This window comes from Oryctolagus cuniculus, chromosome 1, assembly GCF_964237555.1.
Source record: "Oryctolagus cuniculus chromosome 1, mOryCun1.1, whole genome shotgun sequence".
Taxonomy (NCBI): Eukaryota; Metazoa; Chordata; class Mammalia; order Lagomorpha; family Leporidae; genus Oryctolagus; species Oryctolagus cuniculus.
Window position 1 is genome coordinate 74,289,584 of NC_091432.1, and position 22,293 is coordinate 74,311,876.

Below are 22,293 nucleotides of genomic sequence, written 5' to 3' on the forward strand. Positions count from 1 at the left end.
GAGTGCACATATAACCATTCTGTTTTTCAATTTCAGTACAGTATTCAAGAATTTCCTTGAAATAGTCAACACTTTATTATAAATTAGCTTTTGTGTTAGATGATATTGCCCAACTGTAGGCCAATGTCTGTGTTTTGAGAGCACTTAAGGTAGATGAGGCTAAGCTAAAGTGCACTTTTGACTTAAAATATTTTCAATTTATAGTGGCTTTATCGAGTTGTAACCCTACTGTAAATTCAGTCGGGCAAAATCAGCTAATACAGAACTCATAATGAAGTGTTGAATATCTCATATGATTTATTGAGTACTATACTGAGAGTGAAAAACAAAATGGCTGTATGAGTACACTTCTGCACCATTATAAAGTTGAAAAATCTTATTAGGTTGGGATGTTATAAGTCAGGTATGCATATGATTATAATATTGTTAAATATGAACTGCAGAAGTTCACAGGCTATTGAAAGATACTGACCAGTGAGACCACAATATTTTTGCTTACCCTAAACTAACTTAGGATTATTTAAAAAGTGGGCCTCTTTATACATGAATATATATTCGTTACTATTTCTATCACTGTCAAGTTTGTCCCCAACACCCATACACAGATGCTGATTATTTACCTGACCATAGTTGGGCCAATCATGCTCTTAGAGAATTGTGGAAATATCTGTTAGATTCAGTGATTCTCAATCATCCTCTAGGGCTGGCTGGAACTATAGCAGGGATGCTCTGGGGTTGGGGCAACCATATTCCACTCAGTGGGCCAGAAAAGGGCAGTGAGGAAGCAGAGAGAGCAGAGTGAGTCCAGACGGCATTCAACTGATAGATACAGCTCCTTCCTGAGACCTTCCTAACGCTCTTGTATGATGTCAGGTTCTCCACTGTCGCTATTATTTGTATGCCGATGTTCTTAATTTATAAACAAATTCCCTTAACTTTGTTACTATTTTCAGATAATTTTATTGAGAGGAATAAAGAGGAAAATGCATACATAGTAGTTAGCACCAAACCTGGCACCTGTAAGTGCCCAATAAGCAGTGCTAATTCCTGTTGACTTTGCTCAGGTTGGGAGATCATCATCCGTGCATCTTATATTTCTGTGTGGCTTGCAGGTAGTTTGTATAATAAACAACCTTGGGAAACAAGGCACCTTCCCCTGGGGCAGAGTACCTCATGCTTACAGCCTCTTATAAAATAACACAACCCATTGTGTGCTCAGATCTCCCCCTGAGCCCATCTGCACCATCTCTATAGGACCCTGGGTCGAAGGAAGCTAATGCAAATGAGCTGATGCTCACGCTGATTGTTGCACTGTGAGTAATTACATCCATTGTTTCTGGCTGAGGAATCTCATGGCTTCTGCCAGCGTCCACTATGGCAGGCCGACTTGATAGCTTGCAAGTTGGGTAAGATCTCAGACCCTTTACTGTTCTTCATAACTGGATTGAAACAATTGTTCTCATTCTTTCAGTTGTATCCACATTCACAGAAATAGCTGAGTGTCAGTGAGGTAGGTTTTGTGTGTGTGTGTGTGTGTGTTTTAGATTTTATTTATTTATTTGATAGGCAGAGTTACAGATAGGGAGAGGAAGAGACAGAGAGAAAGGTCTTCCATCCGCTGGTTCATTCCTCAAGTGGCCTCAATGGCTGGATCTGGACTGATCTGAAGTCAGGAGCCAGGAGGTTCTTCTGGGTCTCCCATGCGGGTGCAGGGGCACAAGCACTTGGACCACGTTCTAGTGCCTTCCCAGGCCATTAGCAGGAAGCTGGATTATAAATGGAGCAGCCAGGACACAAACTGGCACCTAGCCCTACTATGCCACAAGGCCGGCCCCACCAGCTAGGTTAAAGGCTAGCTGTTGTGAAGAGTGACAAATAGGAGTAGAGTGAATGAATGAACATTCAACTTTTAGTCATCATTTGGCAGAGACCTAGTAGACTGAGGCATAGGAATTAGATATTGGTTGGAATTAAAGGAGTCAAAAACTCAGAAAAAGTGGAATAAAAAAGGCCAAGGAATTTGGGTTTCATATAATACACTCACAGGAGATTTCAAATGTTTTTGACTCAAGATAGGTAAAAGCTCAAGTTTGTTTCCAGAAAAATCACTATTTTTCATTCACTGATACAGGTAATATGCGATGGGGTGGCTTGGCCCTGGACAGTGCCCACTGTCTGACAGCCACCTGAGTCATCCCTGCCTCAGAGGCCAAGGAGCAGCAGGGAAGGAGGTCCTAGTGTTTTCACGGTGAAAGATCCCTTCTATTATTATTTTTTAAAATTTATTTATTTATTTAAAAGAGCTACAGAGAGAGGGAGAGGGAGAGGGAGAGAGGGAGTCTTCCATTTGCTGGTTAACTCCTCAATTGGTCACAACGGCCAGAGCTCCGCTGATCCGAAGCCAGGAGCCAGGAGCTTCCTCTGGGTCTCCCAAGTGAGTGCAGGGGCCCAAGGAACTGGGCCATCTTCCACTGCTTTCCCAGGCCATAGCAGAGAGCTGGATTGGAAGTGGAGCAGTCAGGTCTCGAACTGGCACCCATGTGGAATGCTGGCACTGCAGGCAGCAGCTTTACCTGCTGTGGCACAGCACCGGCCCCCTTTCTATTATTATTATTGTTTGCCCTTATGAGTCCCATATTTAAACATAACTGATACTCTTTATCAGCCACACCTATGAGAGCATTACTTATTTTTCTACTGTGAATTAAGTCAAGATAAAATACTTATAGTGGGTGGGAGATCAGTAATGCTGATCCAACCTTAAACTGATAGCATCCCAGCTGTGGCAAAGTTATTTGCCAGTTTCTTTGGTGGCTTACTGTTGTCATTTTTAGTGAAGACACAGTTTCTTTAGGTGTTTTAAATGCCCAACTCTCTCAAGGGCCCCAGTACTTTTTCTTCTGATGCCCAGGGCACTGAGGAACCAGGATGGACACCACTGCATGAAATGAGATGACCAGAGGCCACCCCACATTGCAGCTGTAAACCTGGGGACCTTCAGGAGGGACGGTGCAGCCTTTTCCCTTGGAACAGTGATGTGAAGGAATCTCAGGGTATTTTTTTTTAAAGCAGTTGAATGATGTATTGAGAAAGAGCTCCACCCTATGGGTTTAATCTTCTTCCTTAACTTTCTTATGAGCTCTTGACACTAGGGGGAGTAAGTGCAAAGAACAGGGAGGAAAATTCTTGATTCTTAGTCTGAAGCTGATTGGGTGGTTTTTGTTTAATCCTTGAGTCAGAGGAGCCCATTATCAGAAATGCTTTGTGTAGCTTTATATATATATTTTTTTAATTTCGAAAGTTGTGATTGTACTTCTACTAGGACAAAATGCCAAGTATTAATCCCGCTTCTAAAAATGTTATGTGATCATCCCAACCAGCATCACACAGAATGAAGTGCCAATCAGGACGGCCACTGCACCCTAATGTAATTTTTGGTAGCATCTCTTGTGGTGTTATTTGAATAGCTGTTACTTCTCCAGTGAGTAAGCTGGTTAAGTAGTTTATTTTGAGATTGTTCTAGCAATTCAGTTTTTTTTTTTTTTTTTGACAGGCAGAGTGGACAGTGAGAGAGAGAGACAGAGAGAAAGGTCTTCCTTTTGCCGTTGGTTCACCCTCCAATGGCCACCGCGGCCAGCGCGCTGCAGCCGGCGCACTGTGCTGATCTGATGGCAGGAGCCAGGTACTTATCCTGGTCTCCCATGGGGTGCAGGGCCCAAGGACTTGGGCCATCCTCCACTGCACTCCCTGGCCACAGCAGAGAGCTGGCCTGGAAGAGGGGCAACTGGGACAGAATGCGGCGCCCCAACCGGGACTAGAACCTGGTGTGCCGGCGCCGCAAGGCGGAGGATTAGCCTAGTGAGCTGCGGCGCCGGCAAGCAATTCAGTTTAAATCAACAAAAATTTGAGAAGACAGAAAATAGTCTTACCTAAAGTTGAAACAAAAGAACGAGAAAAAACATACAAGAGAATCAAACAGAAAGCCCAAGAATAGAAGGAAGTGGGACCCTGAAATCTCCAAAATGTCCCAGAACTGGAGATCAGACCCAGAGTCCCTCAGGGCCCGGTGCAGGAATTCACACAAAGGAACATGGTCAAGCCTCAGGAATACATGTCATTTACAAACAATACCATCACAGCAATGGACCTTTGAGAAAGATACACATGTCTAAGACTCAGCCTTTGTCAAAATCAAAACATTTAAAAATATTATTTTAAGTACTCAGAAGATATTTCTCGCTTGTACTTTTTAGAATACTATCAAGACAAACCACAGCAAATGTAGAATCACACCAGTTATACCCAACTCATATCATGTAATCAGCTTAAAATGTCATTCCTGGGCAAACTAGGAAAGCAGTCACTGAAACCATTTTCTTATCTTAGGTTAGATAGGTGAAGGGCTATAGGTTGGGAAAAACTTCACGAGGCTCTTTCAACATGCCAGACTTCCTTTGGGAGTCCAGGTAAGATAAGTACAGGCAGTCTGACGTTTGGAAACATGTTTTCCATTTTCTTTTTTTTAAAAGCTTTTATTTAATGAATGCAAATTTCGTAAGTACGACTTTAGGAACATAGTGATTCTTCCCCCCATAACCACCCACCCACTCGCACTCCTGTCCCACCTCCTACTCCCTCTTCCATCCCATTCTTCATTAAGATTCATTTTTAATTAACTTTATATGCAGAAGACCAACTCTATACTGAGTAAAGATTTCAACAGTTTGCACCCCCCACACACAATGTTTAAAGTACTATTTGAGAATTTGCAGTTAATTTTCATAGTACAACTCATTAAGGATAGAGGTCCTACATGGGGAGTAAGTACACAGCGACTCCTGTTGTTGATTTAACGATTAGCACTTATTTAGAAACATGTTTTCATAGCTGTAATTGTTGACTACTGTCAGGAGGTGGGACTGTATGCACACTAAATTGTTACAAAAAATTGGTTAACTCCTGTGTAGCTTTATATTAACATCACATTTGTGTGTGTGTGTGTGTGTGTGTGTGTGACTTCAAAGTGGTCACCAAACCCTACACTTGAAAATCTGGGGAAATTATTTATCCTAAGTGTCCTAAAACATTGACAACAACACTGAATTACACATTCATCAATTACAGTATTTCAAAGGGAAGCATAATTAAAAGAAAAAAAGTCCTGACAAAATATTATGTACTTTGCGATGTTATATCCTGGCGTTTCTCACTAATTATTCATTTATTCTTTCAGCTTTTCCTTTTGAACACCATTTCTGGTGCCAGACACTGCTAAGTCGCGAGGATACAGACATAAGACGCAGTGCTGCCTTTATGGTGCCATCGGGTTAATTGTAATCAATATTGGGGTGAAGGCAAGTCCAGGCTGCCAAGGTAAGGCATAAGAGAGGCTTATTCTACTCTATGCCAGAAGCCTGGGAAGGCTTTCATTTAGAAGGATGAGTTAAAAGAAATCTAGTTAAATAGATTTGGTAGGTACTGGTATGGGATATGTTGTGTGCAGAAAGCAACAGCACTTGCCAAAGCCAGAGGACTGCATGAGAGAACCTGGTTCATCTGGGAATGAAGAGAAGACTGGAGTAAAGGGTTGAGGGTGGAGGGATTCAGAAGGTGAGACTGCAGAAGGCAGAGCTGGCCAGCAAGATCTTTTACTTCACCCATGAGAGAGAGGAATCCCTGAGGGCAGTGGGTTGGAAAGTGGCACTGAAAAGAAAGAAAAAAAAGAAGAGCAAAGGCTCTTCTTAAAAGATTTATTTATTTATTTGAAAGGCAGAGTTACAGAGAGAGGAGGAGAGACCCACACAGAGAGAAAGAAAGAGAACTTCCATTACTCCCCAAAGTGGCCACAACAGCCAGGGCTGTGCCCCGCTGAAGCCAGGAGCCAGGAGCCAGGAGCTTCATCCGGGTCTCCAGTGTGGGTGCAGGGGCCCAAGTACTTGGGCCATCTTCTGTTGCTTTCCCATTAGCAGGGAGCTGGGTTATCTGTGCCTCAGAGGCCAAAAGAGCAGCAGGGAAGAAGGTCCTGGTGTTTTCATGGCAAAGGATCCCTTTTATTATTACTATTATTAGCAGGGAGCTGGATGGGAACTGGAACAGCTGGGATATGAACCAGCACCCATACAGGATGCTGGCATCACATGTGGCTTTACCTGTTCTGGCCCCTGTCCAGCCCTCTTATTTGAGGTTTTCTCTTAGCAGGCAGGGCCGTGCAGTCCATATACTGCTGTCTTAGATACTGAGCTGACTGACCTTAAATACCACCCCTCCCTTTCCTGGCCAGGGATAACTCCTTGCCTTGCAGAGCCTACATCTGCAGCCTCAAGGTACCTGATCAGAGGAGTCCTCCTTACTGTACAGCTTAGTTGCCTCCGATCTCGCAGGAACCTACTTGGGAGGTAGGATTTGGGGGTCTCAGCTCTGGGTTTCAATTTCTAGAGGAGCTGGAAAGGTTCACTAAAGCCTCACTATGGCCTGTGTCCTTCCCCTCCCTTACAACAGGGTGGAACATTATTTCCCCCAAAACTTATGATATGTAGCCACTTTATCTTCAGGAGTTCATTCATCTGCTTTGGCTCATTGGAGCTCCCCAGCAACTCCATAGCTGAATATCATTGCTCCTGTTTTACTGACAGGAAAAGTGAGGCTCAGAAGGCTGCAGTAATTTATCCCAGGCCATGGAGCCAGTAAGCAGTGGGGCTCAGGACCTGCACACTGTACAGATAAATCCTCCCTATGCCTTCCCCCATCTACTTCACTGGGGACTGGCCACAAACAGTTAAATTATTTGTACTTTTAGGGCCACAAAGAAGTGGTCTCACATCTTTTTTCATTTGTTCAAGAAAACAAAATAGTACAGTGGTAGCAGATGGATTCCATCTTCATGGCTCCTCCTGTTGATTGCTAGTGGCTGCTTGGAACAAAGCAGTGAGGATTGGGAGGCTCCATATAAGTGCAGCAGGGAAGAATACCATGACTGATTGGTAATGTCTGCTGTGAATGCAGGAGAGGGAAGGGGTAACGCATTTCCTATTTCTAGATCATGGGTTCCTTTTGGGCTTTCATACTCCTACAGTGTTCGTGGTGTTTCTGCTGACACTCATTGTCATCCTCAACACCTCATTTACCCATTTTTCTCTTATTTCTCCCCTTTCATGATGGAACAATCCCTGCCAACTTAATAATAGTTTTAGAGGTAGGTGCTGTGGCTAGTGGGTAAAGCTGCTGCCTGAGACACCAGTATCCCAAACGGGTGCCAATTTCAGTCCTGGCTGCTCCAGTTCTGATCAGGCTTCCTGCTAATGCAACAGGGAAAGCAGCAGAGGATGGCCCAAGTGCTTGGGCCTCTGCACCTACACAGGAGACCTGGAAGAAGCTCTTGGCTCCTGGCTGTTAGCAACCATTTGGGGAGTGAACCAGCAGGTGGAGAAATCTCTATCTGTAACTCTGCCTTTCAAGTAAATAAATAACTTTTTTTTTTAAAGCTTTAAATTACTGAGCATGTACTGGGTGCTGGATACTTTGTATTTATTATTTCCAATTCTCACAAGGTAGAGATTAAAAAAAGAGATTTAGAGGAGTTAGGCAACTTGTCTAGGGAGGCACAACAGATCAGCTGGGATTTGAAACCTGGACCACATAGAAAACTTGGCATTCTTATGGTAGGCAATGAGTTCCTTCATATCCTCTGCTTTGAGTTTCATGGCAGCCTTGTGAGATAGCTGTCTGGGGTTGCAACTGACAGAGCTTGAGGCTAACAGGAGAGGAGATGACTGTGTGGTGACAGCCATGTTTCCCCACTGCTACCACAGGTCTTTTCCTGTTACTGTCTTGGGATATTGGAGGGAGCCAGGGATTCCCCAGTTGTATTACAAACAGCTGATCTGCATCACCATAGGGAGAACCTGGGGGCCTTGGTTGATTTTACTCCTTCCATCCTTACCCTGTTTACAGCTCTTACCATCGAGGTCTTTTGTTTTTTTAACTTTTATTTAATAAATATAAATTTCCAAAGTACAACTTTTGGGTTACAGCAGCTTTTTCCCCCCATAACCACCAGCAACCATCCCATCTCCCAGTCCCTCTCCCATTCCATTCTTAATCAAGATTCATTTTCAATTATCTTTATATACAGAAGATCAATTTAGTATATACTAAGTAAAGATTTCAGCAGTTTGCACCCACACAGAAACACAAAGTATAAAGTATTGTTTGAGTACTAATTATACCATTAATTCACATAGTACAACACATTAAGGACAGAGATCCTACATGGGGAGTAAGTGCACAGTGACTCCTGTTGTTGATTTAACAATTGACACTCTTATTTATGGCGTCAGTAATCACCTGAGGCTTTTGTCATGAGCTGCCAAGGTCTTTATTGCTTGCTCCTTGTTCTGAAATTTCACCCATTTCTTTTTGTTTTGTAAAAAAATCATGGAGGTGAAATTCATGTAACTTAAAATTAACCATTTTAAAATGAACAATTCCGTCCATTTATAATGATGAGGAAATTTAGGCTTAAAGAGAAATCGAGAGCTTCCCTCAATATATATTCAAACTAAAGTTCTAACAATTTTGTGCCTACAATATTGTTAACATCTATTTTGATATTTCATTTATCAAACTCATTTTATGTTTACATCTTCATTTGAGTACTATAAAACAATTGCTTTTTAAACTAAAAAAAAAGAACAATTCTGGAGTGGTCATTGTGTACAATGGATTGAGTTGTTGTTTGGGAATCTCACATCTTGCATTGGAGTACCCAGGGTTGAATCCTATCTTTGCTTCTGACCCAACTCCCTGCAAATGTGCCTGCAGGGCAGTGGAAGATGGCCCAAATAGTTAGGCTCCTGCCACCACATGGGAGACCCAGATGAAGTTCCTGGCTCCTGGTTTTATGCTGGCCTAACCCCAGCTGTTGAGGTCATTTGGGGAGTGAAGGGATGGAAGAGGTTTCTCCTTCTTGATCTGTCATTCTGCCTTTCAGATAAGCAAACAAGTAAATAATCTTTAAAAAATAAGACAATTCAGTGGGGGCCAGTGCTGTGGCACAGTGGGTTAATGCCCTGGCCTGAAGCTCTGGCATCCCATATGGGCGCTGGTTTGGGACCCAGCTGCTCCACTTCCGGTCTAGCTCTCTGCTATGGCCTGGGAAAGCAGTAGAGGACGGCCCAGGTGCTTGGGCCCCTGCACCTGTGTGGGAGACCTGCAAGAAGCTCCTGGCTCCTGCCTTCGGATTGGCACAGCTCCGGCCTTTGTGGCCAGTTGGGGAGTGAACCATCGGATAAAAGACCTCTCTCTCTCTCTCTCTGCCTCTCTTCCTTGTGTGGCTCTGACTTTCAAATGAATAAATAAATCTTTTTTAAAAAAAGATAATTCAGTAGCATTTACTACATTCACAATGCTGTGCAAGTAATATTTTTATCTCTATCTTGTTCTGAAATATTTCCATCACTCCTAAGTGTGTCCCTTACCTATGAGGTAAATTCTCCCCCTTCTCCACTCTCCATATCCCCTAGCTAATTCCATTTTGCATTTTATCTCTGTGAGTTTATCTATTTTTGATATTTCATATAAATGGAACCATGCAATATGTGACCTTTTGTGTCTGGTTTCTTTTACTTGTTAGAATGTTTTGGACCGGCGCTGCAGCTCACTTGGCTAATCCTCCGCCTGCGGCACCAGCACCCCGGATTCTAGTCCTGGTCGGGGCACCGGATTCTGTCCCAGTTGCTCCTCTTCCAGTCCAGCTCTCTGCTGTGGCCCGGGAAGGCAGTGGAGAATGGCCCAAGTGCTTGGGCCGTGCACCCGCATGGGAGACCAGGAGGAAGCACCTGGCTCCTGGCTTTGGATCAGCACAGTGTGCCAGCAGTAGTGGCCATTTAGGGGGTGAACCAACGGAAGGAAGACCTTTCTCTCTGCCTCTCTCTCACTGTCTAACTCTGCCTGTCAAAAAAAAGAATGTTTTTGAGGTTCATCTGTGTGGCAGTATGTATTCATTCCTTTTCATGGCTAATATTCCCTTGTATGTGAACACTACAACTTGTTTCTCCATGAATAGACATTGGGCTGTTTTTACCTCTTGGAAATTATAAATATTGTTGCTATGAATATGTATATACATGTACAGGTTGGAGTATCTGTGTTGGATTATTCTGGTGTATACTGAGGAGTGAAAATGCATATGTAATAATTATATGTTCAACTTTTGACTGATAATTGTGGTTCTATGGCAGAGCCATATTCTGTACGCCAGAGACCATGGGGAGGGAAGTGCTTAAGGGGTGGACATTTTCTGTGGAAGTCCCAGAGACGAGGAAGAGCATCTGCTTCAGCTTTTAGGAGGACAAGAGTAAAACCAGACACAAGGGAATCTGAAATGGAGCAACTGTGATACTGCAAGTTACAGGCAGGGGTAGATGTCTATGAGACAGTAGAAGTAGCCTGTGGTAAAGAACCTTGAGAGGGTGTGAGAGCCTCCTATAGATGATCCTTCAGCTGGGAGTGGACATGAAGCACTGCTCAGCTCCATAGCACCTGTGGAGATGCCAGAAGGTTTGTGAGCCTCTTTGGGCATATGTGGCCATTTGTACTGTATATTAGGAATACTGGCCACTAGAACCATAAACTACTTATTTGGTGACTTGTTAGTTCTTAAGGTATCAACTTAAAACTCCCATAGATAGAAAACTAAGAATTCTCAAAAACTTCTAAAATAGGAGGTGGCCAGTGAAAGCAAATGTGTGGTATATGGAGCCTGTGGGGAAATGGTCATAATACAGAATCAGAGTGACAGATGAGGAACTTTTGGGAAGAACTTAGTCTTTAGACATAGCTGGCTAGAGATCAAGGGGTTTCACTCTTCCTGAAGATACCTTCCTACTCCACTGCAGTGGTTATGATTGGTTTTATGTATACTTATACTTATGTTTAAATAATTTACACAGACATTTGTATAGAGTTCATTCCATAGCTTTGGTTTATTCTTAACATTTTTTTTTGCAGCCATTATAAAATTCCAAACTTTGAATTTTACAGATAAGATTCTGACATCCAGAAAGGGCAGACCAGTCATACTGTGTGACCTGCATGTAATTCCTTTTCAGGGCCTGAATGGAGATACCATGTTGCCAAGGTCAGATGCACACCTACATGGCAGTAGGTTTCTGACCAGACAGCCGGCTCTTGAGTTGATGGCACATGCGAAGATCTAATCCTCCTGGCTTAAATTATCCAGAAAATTGCCTTGGCTTATCCTTAAACTTAGCAGTACAGTAAAAAGGAGAGATTCCAGAATATTTTCCCTTTTGGAAAGGTGGCACTAGGAGATGCTTACATCTGGCTCTGAAATACGGCTCCTGTGGCCTGCAACATAAGCAGTTTCTTCACAGAAAAGTTCCAACAGGGAGGGGCAGTCTTGGAATCAATCTTCCCTTTGCCTACAAAATGATCAAACTGTAATTATCACATTGAAGAGCGTAATTGTTCCAATTGTAACAGAAGGGGATGCTCCAGCCTCTTTCTTCTGCTGACACAAATAGAACTGCTATGAAGATGGAATGGTGCCTCCAGAGCAGCTTGCCTTGAGTTAGTTCTTTTTATAGTGAGTCCAGGGTCAAGGGGAGTTGCTGTGTGGGCAGGCATGATTGGATCTTCTGGGTAAATCTCTGAAGTTTCTCCCTCTTCAAGACTGGGCTCTTTGATATCCATGTGCAGACATGGAACAAGACCCCAAAGGCGTACCCACCTTGACCCAAGGCATTAAGACTTGATGCCATTCTTGTCATACCTCTGGATTTGGACAGGTGCTTGGTATTTTTTTGGATATTCCTCAAGGAAGATGAAGTGGCCCGAGATACTTTCATGGAGTAGGATGAGGACAAGAGTCCTTCGAAACAGGGTTACTAGGAGAGGAAGAGAAGAAAGAAAGGAGGGAGGGAGGAAGGCAGGAAGTGAGGGAAAGCAACATCACATGCCGAGTGACTACAATGCTCTAGATCCTGTGCAGGACATTTTCTCATAAGACATTTCAGGTAGGTAGCAAGGTCCTAGGTAGTCAAAGCACAGGTCGACAAGAATGAGGGGGTATGGTGTTTGGGAGTTGGTCAAGTAAACAGTCCTTATGTGAGCATGCTGAGGTCCTGAGCTTCAGTCTCTGGCATAATCCACTGGAGTAGGGAATAGCCAAAAAATCTCTCAGGGTAGCAGAACCCAAGGCAAATGCCAGTCCTGAGATCTACCTGTGAGCACCTAGGAGGAGATTAGACAAAATGGTGATGGGGAGAAGAGCCCAGGAATTCATTTTTCTGCTTGAAGCTATGTATTACTGTTGGAATGGGGCAGCAACAGTGAAATCATGGGAAATGGAGGAGGAGTAAGACCCTGGAGGACCTTGTGTGTTACATAGAAAAGTTTGGATTTTCTCCTAGGACATTAGGAGGATATGGAAGGATTTTAAAGGTATGGCTTCAGTTGGAATTGGAGTTTCATTTTGGCAGTCTGGTGAGGATGGAAAGAGTAAACTGCAGAGTCAGAGTGGCCAGTGGGCAGTATGCTGGGGAGATGCTCTCTTGTCAGGAATCCTTGAGTTGCTAGTGACAGAGACTTGCCATGTGAGCTGACCCTTTATGGGTTGCGCAAACTTCCTCCTGTGCAGATACAGGACAGTGTAGTTTCAGATGCAGTCTGGCTTTGGGGACTCTTGGAACAGGAGCTTGAACATGACCAGGCTTCTTCCCATCTCTTATTTTTAACTCTCTTGCCAGTCAGCTCTGCAGGGTACAGCACAGTGGCTGAGATAATGGGCTCTGGGCCAGACAGCTTCTGTTCATTCCTGGCTGTGTAGCATAGAACAGGTCACTTGCTGCACCCTTGACCCAATTGACATGGTCAAGTAGACAATTGCCACAGTTGCTCCACATTGGTCTGTGGTCCCAGATGTAGACACAAAAGCTCCCGGGATGGGTCTTTTGTTAGCCAGTGAGGGAGGAAGCAAGATCCCAACTCCCTCTGGTGACAAGTGCTGTGAATGCGGCACTCATCAGTTCCAGTAGACGTTTGCTTTTCAGAAGGCACCTGCCAAGCCTTTGGGGTCTTTGCACTTGGGGTGTCCTCAGTAGCTTTGTATTCCCTCCATAAAATTAAAAAAATTATCTTGGAAATATTGTTACCCTACCAGGCTTGATCAATAGATTTAACAAAGGAGAATGGAAATACAGATGCTTGGCCCTTGGGTATCTCGTCAGCTCTCTGGCCTTAAGGCCCTAAGCTCCTACCTTACAACAAGTACTTGAACCCTAGCTTCTAACCAGCAGTGCTTCAGTCCTGCTTCCTTGGTCCTTGGCCATCTCCCCTGTAGCCTTCCTCTTTCGTTATTAAAGGGCTTGGCCTGTACCTCCTGAAACCCCTATTCCCTTTTGCTGAAGTTCAGGAACTAGACCTCAGTCTCTGATCTATCAATCCCGTCTTTTCTCTCAGAGTGGGATAAACGTAAAGGTGGAAATAGAAACACCATCGTTCTCTGACTTTATCTTCAGGGGCCTCATTTATGCTGAACCTTTTTACCATCCTCTTGTCTCAGTGACATTTTCTGGACATCAGCCTCACAATTCCTGTGATCCAAATTCTGTCCTCAACAAAATTCCAAATTAGGCATGTCTTGGACTTTCAGGGTTGTTTAAAATGGTCAGAATAGAGAATGCTAAAATCTGTAATGTCAAGTGTCCACGGTACAGAAGCAGAACAAATTAATCCCATTTGTAGTGATTGATTGAAGGCCTTTTCCTGAAGGTGGCATTTGGCAGCCATGGAGCCTGGGTAGGCTTTTGACAAAGCAGGAGTGCGGTATGGAGGATTAGAGTGGGGAATGTGTAGGTGTAGGGGAGCAGGGTAAGACATGTCTGGCAGATGGATACCGTCAAATGTGCCCAAAGCTCAGGATGAAGGGAGGAATTAGTGGTGCACAAGACTGGAACTCTGGAAAGTCCTCAGAATTCCTAAGATAAACTGCATTCCCTTCCCCAGATGCCACCTGTGGTTGAGATTCTGAGTGTCCTTGCACTGTCATAAGCGATGGATGAAGAGCCTGTATTATGAAGAAACAGGACAGAGGTGACAGAGGACACATGTGTTTTATTGTCTTATGAAAGTCAGCCTGACTGGGGTGAGCAGGGCTGTTTGTTCATGGTAGATTTGAAAACTCCATGAAACATTTACTGGTCTTTGGTTCACTTTCCAGAAGATTCTCAAAGAACTGTTCATTGAACACTTGTGGCAGCCTTTAAGTAATCTAGAAATGTAACTATTTGTCACTCAAAATCTTCCAAAAACATAAATATTTCCTATTCAAAGCCCTATCAAAACATAACTATCACCCATTAAAAACCTTCCAGAAACAAAAATTTCTCCAACTTAAACTTCCTTGGATTCCCTGTCTCTGATTGATAAATTATTCAAGCACATAATTGGGTATCTCATTAGGTTACACACTCTAGAAAGGCATGGACTATTCATATCAGTAGTCCTAGCATCTAGGCTAGGGCCTGGAGTAGAACCAATTCTTAAGATAGCTTAGGTAAACCATGCCACAATGAAGAGCACTGGAGTTTGGGTTTGGGCAACAACTTCAGAAGGTGGAAGTCCAGGAGCAGTCTGAGGTTTGAGGGGGTCAGGTAGGGCTGTTCAGTTAGAAATCACAGAATCTTTCCACTGGCCAGGCAGATAGGGGGTTATGAAAAAACATCCATGGTGCATAGAATAGATGGGATGGCTGAAGGAACAGAATCTAAATCAAGCTTCCAGGAATGAGTCCTTAAAATCACAGTGCAGTGTTGCTACCTTTGCCAAAATCAGAAAGCTGTACTCTCAGGAAACTGCTGCTACCACTCTTGGCTCTGGAACCAAGTCAGTCCAACACCTGTACAAGGTAATCCATGAGCATGCTGTGTCTCTTTCCCTGTGCAACTGAGTTATGATTGAAGTCTGAGGCCAGTGCATCTGATGAGAGAAAATAAATCATATTCACAACCTAGGTGACAAACAGTTCAAGAAATTGGGCCTTTAGTTTTGCAGCAGTAAAGAAGGTCCCAAGCAAGCCAGTTCACTGTGTCTGCCACTGCAGGGCTGCTAAGAAGTGTACCAGGTTGTGGATTAGGCACAGAGAGCCACACTCCTTCAGTTACCTAGTGAACATTCTGAAGACACTTACTGTGTCTAAAGACCTGAGCCAGAAGAGTTGCAGAGACACAGTCCTAGCCCTTGGGGGCACTGACAACCCAAAGGAACAAACCAGAAGTTATCAGGACTAGACATTCACATATGCCCAAGGACAGACCTAGTTCCAGACCTTGAGTGCGGTTGGTGCCTCAGGCAGCAGTCAAGTAAAATCCTTCAGTTCCACCACTGGAGGTCAAGGGTGCAGATCCAGGCAATGAATGAGGTTGGGCCTTCCAGCACAGGACACAAAAGCTGCTCTCTCAAAGGTCCTCAGAGCCTGGAAGGGCTTAGACGTTAGCTGTTCCAACTGTGATGCTTTTGTACAAACTTCCCCCTCTCCAGCATCTCTGAAGAGCAATTGCAGTTGTTTTTAGCTTTATCCAAACAGTTGGTTTATATTTTAGTTTTCAGGTTCTCATTATACAAGGTCAATACACTGTGGCAGGTTGCCTCCCAGATTAAATGTGTGAACAGGTGTAGGAACAGAAAATTTAGTAACAGCGAGTTTAAAAATATTAATGAAATCAGGACACAAAGGAATCCTAAGAGCTTGGTTCCCACAGGTAATATGTTAGGCATTGGAAGCTGTGAACAGAAATGTGAGACTGAGCTGTGAGTCCTCCCTGAAGGACATAGATGGGAAGATCATCATCACAGGAAGATGAGCTGTAGATGATACTGCTTAGGTAACAAGGGGATGTGTGTGATTGAGTGTCTTTGGTGGTAACAGGGCCCAGATTGCTCCCACTCGTTTTATTTGGCCTTGTCGATTGTTGTGCAGAGTCTACAGGTGGAGATCCAGGTCCTTATCCAGGCTCTGAGAGGTCCTCTCCTCCCAATAGAGCCAAGCACTGAATGGCTGTCAGCTTCAGGAAAGTGCCTTTCCCAAAGGACAGCCCAGCCCTGCAGGCCCGCAGCAGCCCCCTGGACAATGGAGGTGGTGTGAGGAGCAGAGAATGGGAGAATTTACTGAAGAGATATGTGGTTTCAAGAAAAAGAGGCATGAATTCCAGTGTTGGCATTCAGGGAAAGTTGACAGACAAGGCTATACCTCAGAGGAAGAGAGGGAATATCAGCAGAGCTGGGCACAGAGGGACCTGGAGCAGCAGGAAGGTGCAGAGTCTAGTCCCTTGGGAATGCTCCTCACTCTTGCAATACCATCAAGTTGACTTTCCTGTTTCTCTAGGTCTCTGGATTAGTCCAGGTACCAGCAGGACGTGAATTGTGTTCTTCAGTTGGGATTTTTTTTTAAAAATATATTTTTATTTGAAGTGAGGTAGGGAGGAAGAGAGAAAGAGAAAGAGAGAGAAAGAGAGAGAGAGAGAAAGAGAAAGAGATTTTTCATATCTTCCTTGCTGGTTCACTTCTCCCCCCAAATGCCCACAATAGTCAGGGCTGGGCCAGACTGAAGCCAGGAGCTGGAACTCAATATTAGTCTCCCACATGGATGGCAAGGCCGGACCACTTGAACCATCACAGGTTGCCTCTCAGGGTGGGCATTAGGTGGAATCAGAAGTGGGGCTGGGACTCAGACGCAGGCACTCCAATACGGCATGCAGGAGCTGCAAGTGGCACCTTAACTGTTGTGTCAAACACTCACACCATTAGCTGGCAGAGGTGCTAGCAATAACAGGAAGCCATTATCACTCCTAGGTCTGCAGAAGTATTGGCCTGCGGACTTGATGTGAAGCCTGGCCCAGCCCTAGCTATTGTGGACATTTGGAGAGTGAACCAGTGGATGGGGTACCTCTCTCCTTGCATTTCAAATGAATAATAATAATAATAATAAAATAGAAATACTAATCTCTCTCCCTTTCTTTCTTTCTTTCTTTCTTTCTTTCTTTCTTTCTTTCTTTCTTTCTCTCTCTCTCTCTCTCTCTCTCTCTCTCTCTCTCTCTCTTTCTTTCTTTTTTCACAGTGAGAGAAATGAGGATATCCAGGGCTTTATTTTGTAATGCAGAGGCCACATCGTGGCCCCAACCCCTCTTCCCACCCTGCACTTCTTAAATGTTTATCACTCTAGGTAATCTGTTTATTTCAAAAGCAAGTGTATCAAAATAATTTTCTTAAAATGCATTGCTCTGGTATCTGCAGCCTGAAATAACAAATCAGTTTAATTTGTGTAAAAAAAGCTGCTAGTAAATGCTCTTTCTACTAAGGAATGCTACTTTTCAAATGTTCCCAATTAACCTCCCCAAACACTGAAATGCTGCCAGAAAAGGGAGAGCCTTGTGCAGCATGTGTAACACGCTGCTTGAGCGTAGAGTGCTGTCTTCAGTTCATATGAAACATTAGAACCACCTTTCACCACAGGGAGCCCCCATCCCCAGTAAAGGCCTTTCTGGAGTTGTTCAAGAAAATTGCATGCCCCTGCAGAAAAGTGTCTTTTTTTTTTTTTTTTTGCATATGAACAAACAAAAGCCATGTCTCAGTGTGGAGTGTGGGTGGGAGGGCAAGCACAATCCATGCAGAACAATCCCATGTTAGTACTCAGAAGAAACTAACAGTGGGACGAGGCTTAAAACCCTGAGCCAGCCTCGGTTTTCTCATCTGTCCCACAGGGCTGATACCACCTTTCAGTGATTCCAAAATAGATTTTCTTTTGCATTTTTTAAAATTGTTGGGGCTGACGCTGTGGTACAGCAGGTTAAAGCCCTGGCCTGATGCGCTGGCATCCCACATGGGCGCTGGTTCTGGTCCTGGCTGCTCCTCTTCCAATCCAGCTCTCTGCTATGGCCTGGGAAAGCAGTAGAAGATGGTCCAAGTCCTTGGGCCCCTGCACCCACGTGGCAGACCTGGAAGAAGCTCCTGGCTCCTGCCTTCGGATTGGCATAGCTCTGGCCGTTGTGGCCAACTGGGGAGTGAACCAGTGGATGGAAGACCTCTCTCTCTGTCTCTACCTCTCTCTGTAACTCTGTCTTTTAAATAAAATAATAAATCTTAAAAAAAAGCAATTCCCCAAAGTTGCAACTTTGGAATTAAAAGAAAAATTCCAAAAAAATTTAAATAAATTGTTTTGCATTAAAAAAATGAAAAAGAAATATTTATTTAAAGGGAGGGAGAGAGAGAGAGAGAGAGAGAGAGACAGAGAGAGACAGACACACACACACAGAGACAGAGAGACGGAGAGACAGAGAGAAACACCCAACAGCTGGTTCACTTCCCAAATGTCTGCAACAAGCAGGATTGGACCAGGCTAAAGCCAGGAGTGGGAACTCCATTCAGGTTTCCTATGCAGGTGTTGAGGGCTCAGTACTTGGGCCATACTTTTCCAGGGACATTACCAGGGAGCTGGATTGAAAGCAGAACAGCCAGGACTTGAATCCGCTCTGTCATGGGATGTTGGCATTGCAGGTGGCAGCTTAACCCATGGGGCCATAATACCAGCCCCATATTTCTTATTTTTAATGTTTTTTTTTTTAAATTAGTGTGTGTGTGTGTATTTTGCTGTGGTAAGTAGACAAGTGGCCCCAAAGATACACACATCCTCTTTGCAGAAACCTATGAATATGTACCTTAGAAGGCAAAAGGAACTTTGCAAATGTGAGTAAATGAAGGATCTCAAGATCCATGTGGACCCAAGAATATCTTATATGGAAAAGAGGGAGGCAGGAGAGTCATAGAAAGGAAAGGTTCTCAAAAGAAATCAGAGGTGAGAGTGGTGTGATTTTGGCTCTAGAAGCTGGAAGAGGCAAAGAAATGAATCCTCCTGTGGAGTCCACAGAAAGAGCACAGCCTTTGCCATTAGCCAGTGAGACCCAATTGGAACGTCTGACCTCCAGACGTGTCTGTGTTGTTTTAAGCTGCCATGTTTGTGGCAATTTGCTATAGCAGTTGTAGGAAAATAGTATACTTACAAAAGTAACTCTGTCAACCCTCAAAACAACCCACTGTAAAGAAGAGGGAATTGAGATTCAGAGAGGTTAAACAGTTTGCCTAAGATCACACAGCTGGGATATGGTAGACAGCCAAGATTTGAACCTAGGTAGTCTGGCTCCAGTCTGTGTGTGCTTATCCAATATGGTATAATATCTCTCAAGATGAATGGTTTATTGTTGTTTTCAGAATATCTTTTTGCAGTCCTAAAGGATCTTAAGGGGGAGGTAAGTTTATGTGTTTAGTCTAATATTTTGATTTCATCTTAGTGTCTCCCTCTTGAATGCCAGAAATTCTACTGTACAGTGATTAAGAATGGAGCTAAACCATCTTGAGGGTTGCTACTTACCAGCTGAGTGATGTCCTGAAAGTTATTAATATATCACCAGTGTTCTCCTTTATAAAGCTATAGTAGTGCTCATATTTACTATAGGATTACTTTAAAGTGAGGTGAGGTATACAAAGCCAAGCCCTTGACACAGAGTCAGCAAGCTTTAGTGAGTCGTTGTATAGTTAATAAGAATAGCATTGCTAGAGCTAATAATATCATTTGAAATATTTTTATATATCACAAGTGTATATGTCAGCCCAGTTCCGATCACAGAGCTTACACAGCATTGTGGGAGGAAGGGAGTGGCTCATTGGTTTCCTGTCCTTTCCTTACCCTCTGAAATATGGTGAGGCCAGACTGGGTCCTCTGATTTAATAAGAAAGCCAGGGGCCAGCGCTGTGGCATAGCAGGTAAAGCCACCTCCTGTAGTGCTGGCATCCTATATGGGTGCCAGTTCAAGACCCGGCTGCTCCAATTCTGATCCAACTCCTTGCTAATGCACCTGGGAAAGCAATGGAGATGGCCCTGGGAGATCTGGAAGAAGCTTCTGGCTCCTAGCTTCGGATCGGCCCAGCTTCGGTCATTACAGCCATTTGGGGAGTGAACTAGCAGATGGAAGATCTCTCTCTCTCTAACTGTTCCTTTCAAATAAATCTTTTTTTTTTTTAATGAGAAAGCCAGCAACAACTTCATTCTCTGAAAGCAGAGGCGAAGATATTCATCCAAAGAGAAGGATTCGATTTGGCAATTTACCTGTCTATGGAATTTATTCAAGTGTTCCTGTCCTTTTCTTTTCCAAGGAAGTTTGTCCTTATCTGCCTTCCAGAGGCAGTGCCTGGGTGGGCCAGTCTGTGTGCCTGCAGAATTCACAGTTTTTAGGAACCCCTGCCCAGCATGTAGGATGATACTGGAAGTGAAGATGGAGAGATGTTCCATAGTTAATTGATCTACCTATAGTTCACTTCCTTCACACGGCAGCCTTGAGGGTAAAGAGAGAGAGACAGAAGTAGCTTTTGATGTCGGAGTCCTTCTACTTACTTGCCTCCCTCCCTCCCTCCATTCTGCTCTGTTCCCCTCCTTCCTCCACCCCAATCAGCATCAGTCGAGGAAGAAGGGGTTTGATAGGCAGGCAGCTGGTAGCCAGCAGCAGTCAGAGCCGTGCCCTGCTCATGGAGCACCTGCAAAAAGCACCTCTTGCTTTTCTAGCCTGCGATCAGTCCTGGGATTATCTTCCACAGCATCCAAAAGGGAAGCTGGGTGTGGAGTAGGGATGGGCTAATGTTATGCTTATACTATGCACTACTACTCAGTTACTAAAAAGAGAGAAATAGGCCTATAGGTAAAGATGCCCAAGAAATAATGGTAAATGGGAAAAGTTATAGCACAATGGAAAGAAATGCACCAAACCCTAACCTCATGTGACATTTGAATTGCTTAAATCAATATAGTTTCTGAGTTCTCCAGAGTTTTGGACAAGCCTTATTAACTCCTTGAGGGCAAGTCAACACACTTTTGTGTACATGGTACACACAGTACAGATATTATGTTCTCCACATGGTATTTAGGGATATATGAAAGTTGAATAACACTCCATATCCATCTTAAAAGAGTTTAAAACTAGTGGAAGAGACAAATATATAGAAATTGTAAGATAATGTGCCAAGTGTCAGGATGTGAATAAAATACAGGGAAAACATGAACTCCCTCACTTTGGGAATAGAGGAGACTTCCTGGGAAGAACAGGGAGGGGCACTCTAGGCAGAGGGACTTGCATGAGCAAAGGCCAATTGTGTGCTCCCTGGGGGAATGCTCCTGTTGCTCTGCAAGAAAATTCAGAGGAGAGAGGAGAAGTCAACCAGGAGAGCTGGGCTATATTGGGAGGGACCTTGACTGCCACAAAGAGGGTGAAATGTTCAGATCAGGAGAGGCTGGAGGGCTGCAAGTATGGATCCTGAGAGCAGGCTGTGTGGAAGTTCAGGCAGAGGGAAATCAGAGTGATGGTGCCTAGGACAGAGGTGAGGGTTTGTGGATTGCAGCCACTTGGACACAGCCTTTTAGTATCTTAGATTCATCCTGGAGTGGTCACAATTGGGCCCAGAGGTTGTCACCGGGGGCAAATTTATTACAGCAGATGGCTCAGAAAACTGTATTGATTTTGCTTTGTTTTGAAACAGGAAATCCCTCTGCTGGGAGAGATGTCAAATGTGATGTGTCTGAGGGGAATGAATAATAGAACTGCTTGGGTTGGCTCATCTGAAAAATGTTGTCTCTGGACCAGAGTAGCTATGCTCTGTGCTGGGGTGGGATGTGACCTTTATTGGGCTATTATTCTCTTCTTGATTAAGAGCCCTGACAAGACACTGGAAAGGACGCAGGGGAGAAAACCAAAGGTGTTGGAAGTGCGTTGTGAAAGACAGAATCAGAAGGTAGCTTGGACATATGTTCATTCATTCACTTTTCAAGTCTGAATGAGAATTTGCCTTGTGCCCAGCAGGGTGCCAGTCACTAGAGATGCAAAGTTCCTGCACTCCAGGAGCTCCAGATCTAGGACCAGGTATAAATACAATTGCAAATGATTGGTTTGCTTTGTGGGTTCCAATCTTGGAGTCCTCCTCTCCTTCCTTTTTCTGTGCTCTACACCCCCTCAGGTTCCTGATGACAGCGGGTTTGTGTACTATCCTTGTTGTCAGCTGACTGCCAGCTCATAACAATTAGGGCATCAACTGATGATCAGAGCATTTCTACTAAAAGCTTAAGGCACGATCCATCCTGAACTGTTTTCCGCAGTGTGTGAGAGAAAGCATAAAAGCACGGGGGAAGTATCTGGTCCCGGTCGTGGCCCCAGCCTGACTGTTCACTGGCTTTGTGAC

The 22,293-nt window shown here is 44.1% G+C and overlaps 1 long non-coding RNA gene across 1 annotated transcript in view; it reads left to right on the forward strand.

Annotated features, from left to right (window-relative positions):
- The first annotated feature begins 5,287 nt into the window (after positions 1-5,287).
- LOC138850187 (uncharacterized) overlaps positions 5,288-22,293 on the forward strand; it is a 143,285-nt gene continuing 126,279 nt past the window's right edge. Inside the window, exon 1 of the long non-coding RNA XR_011389815.1 lies at positions 5,288-5,373. This is a non-coding gene — a long non-coding RNA (uncharacterized lncRNA). The remainder of the gene's footprint in view (positions 5,374-22,293) is intronic.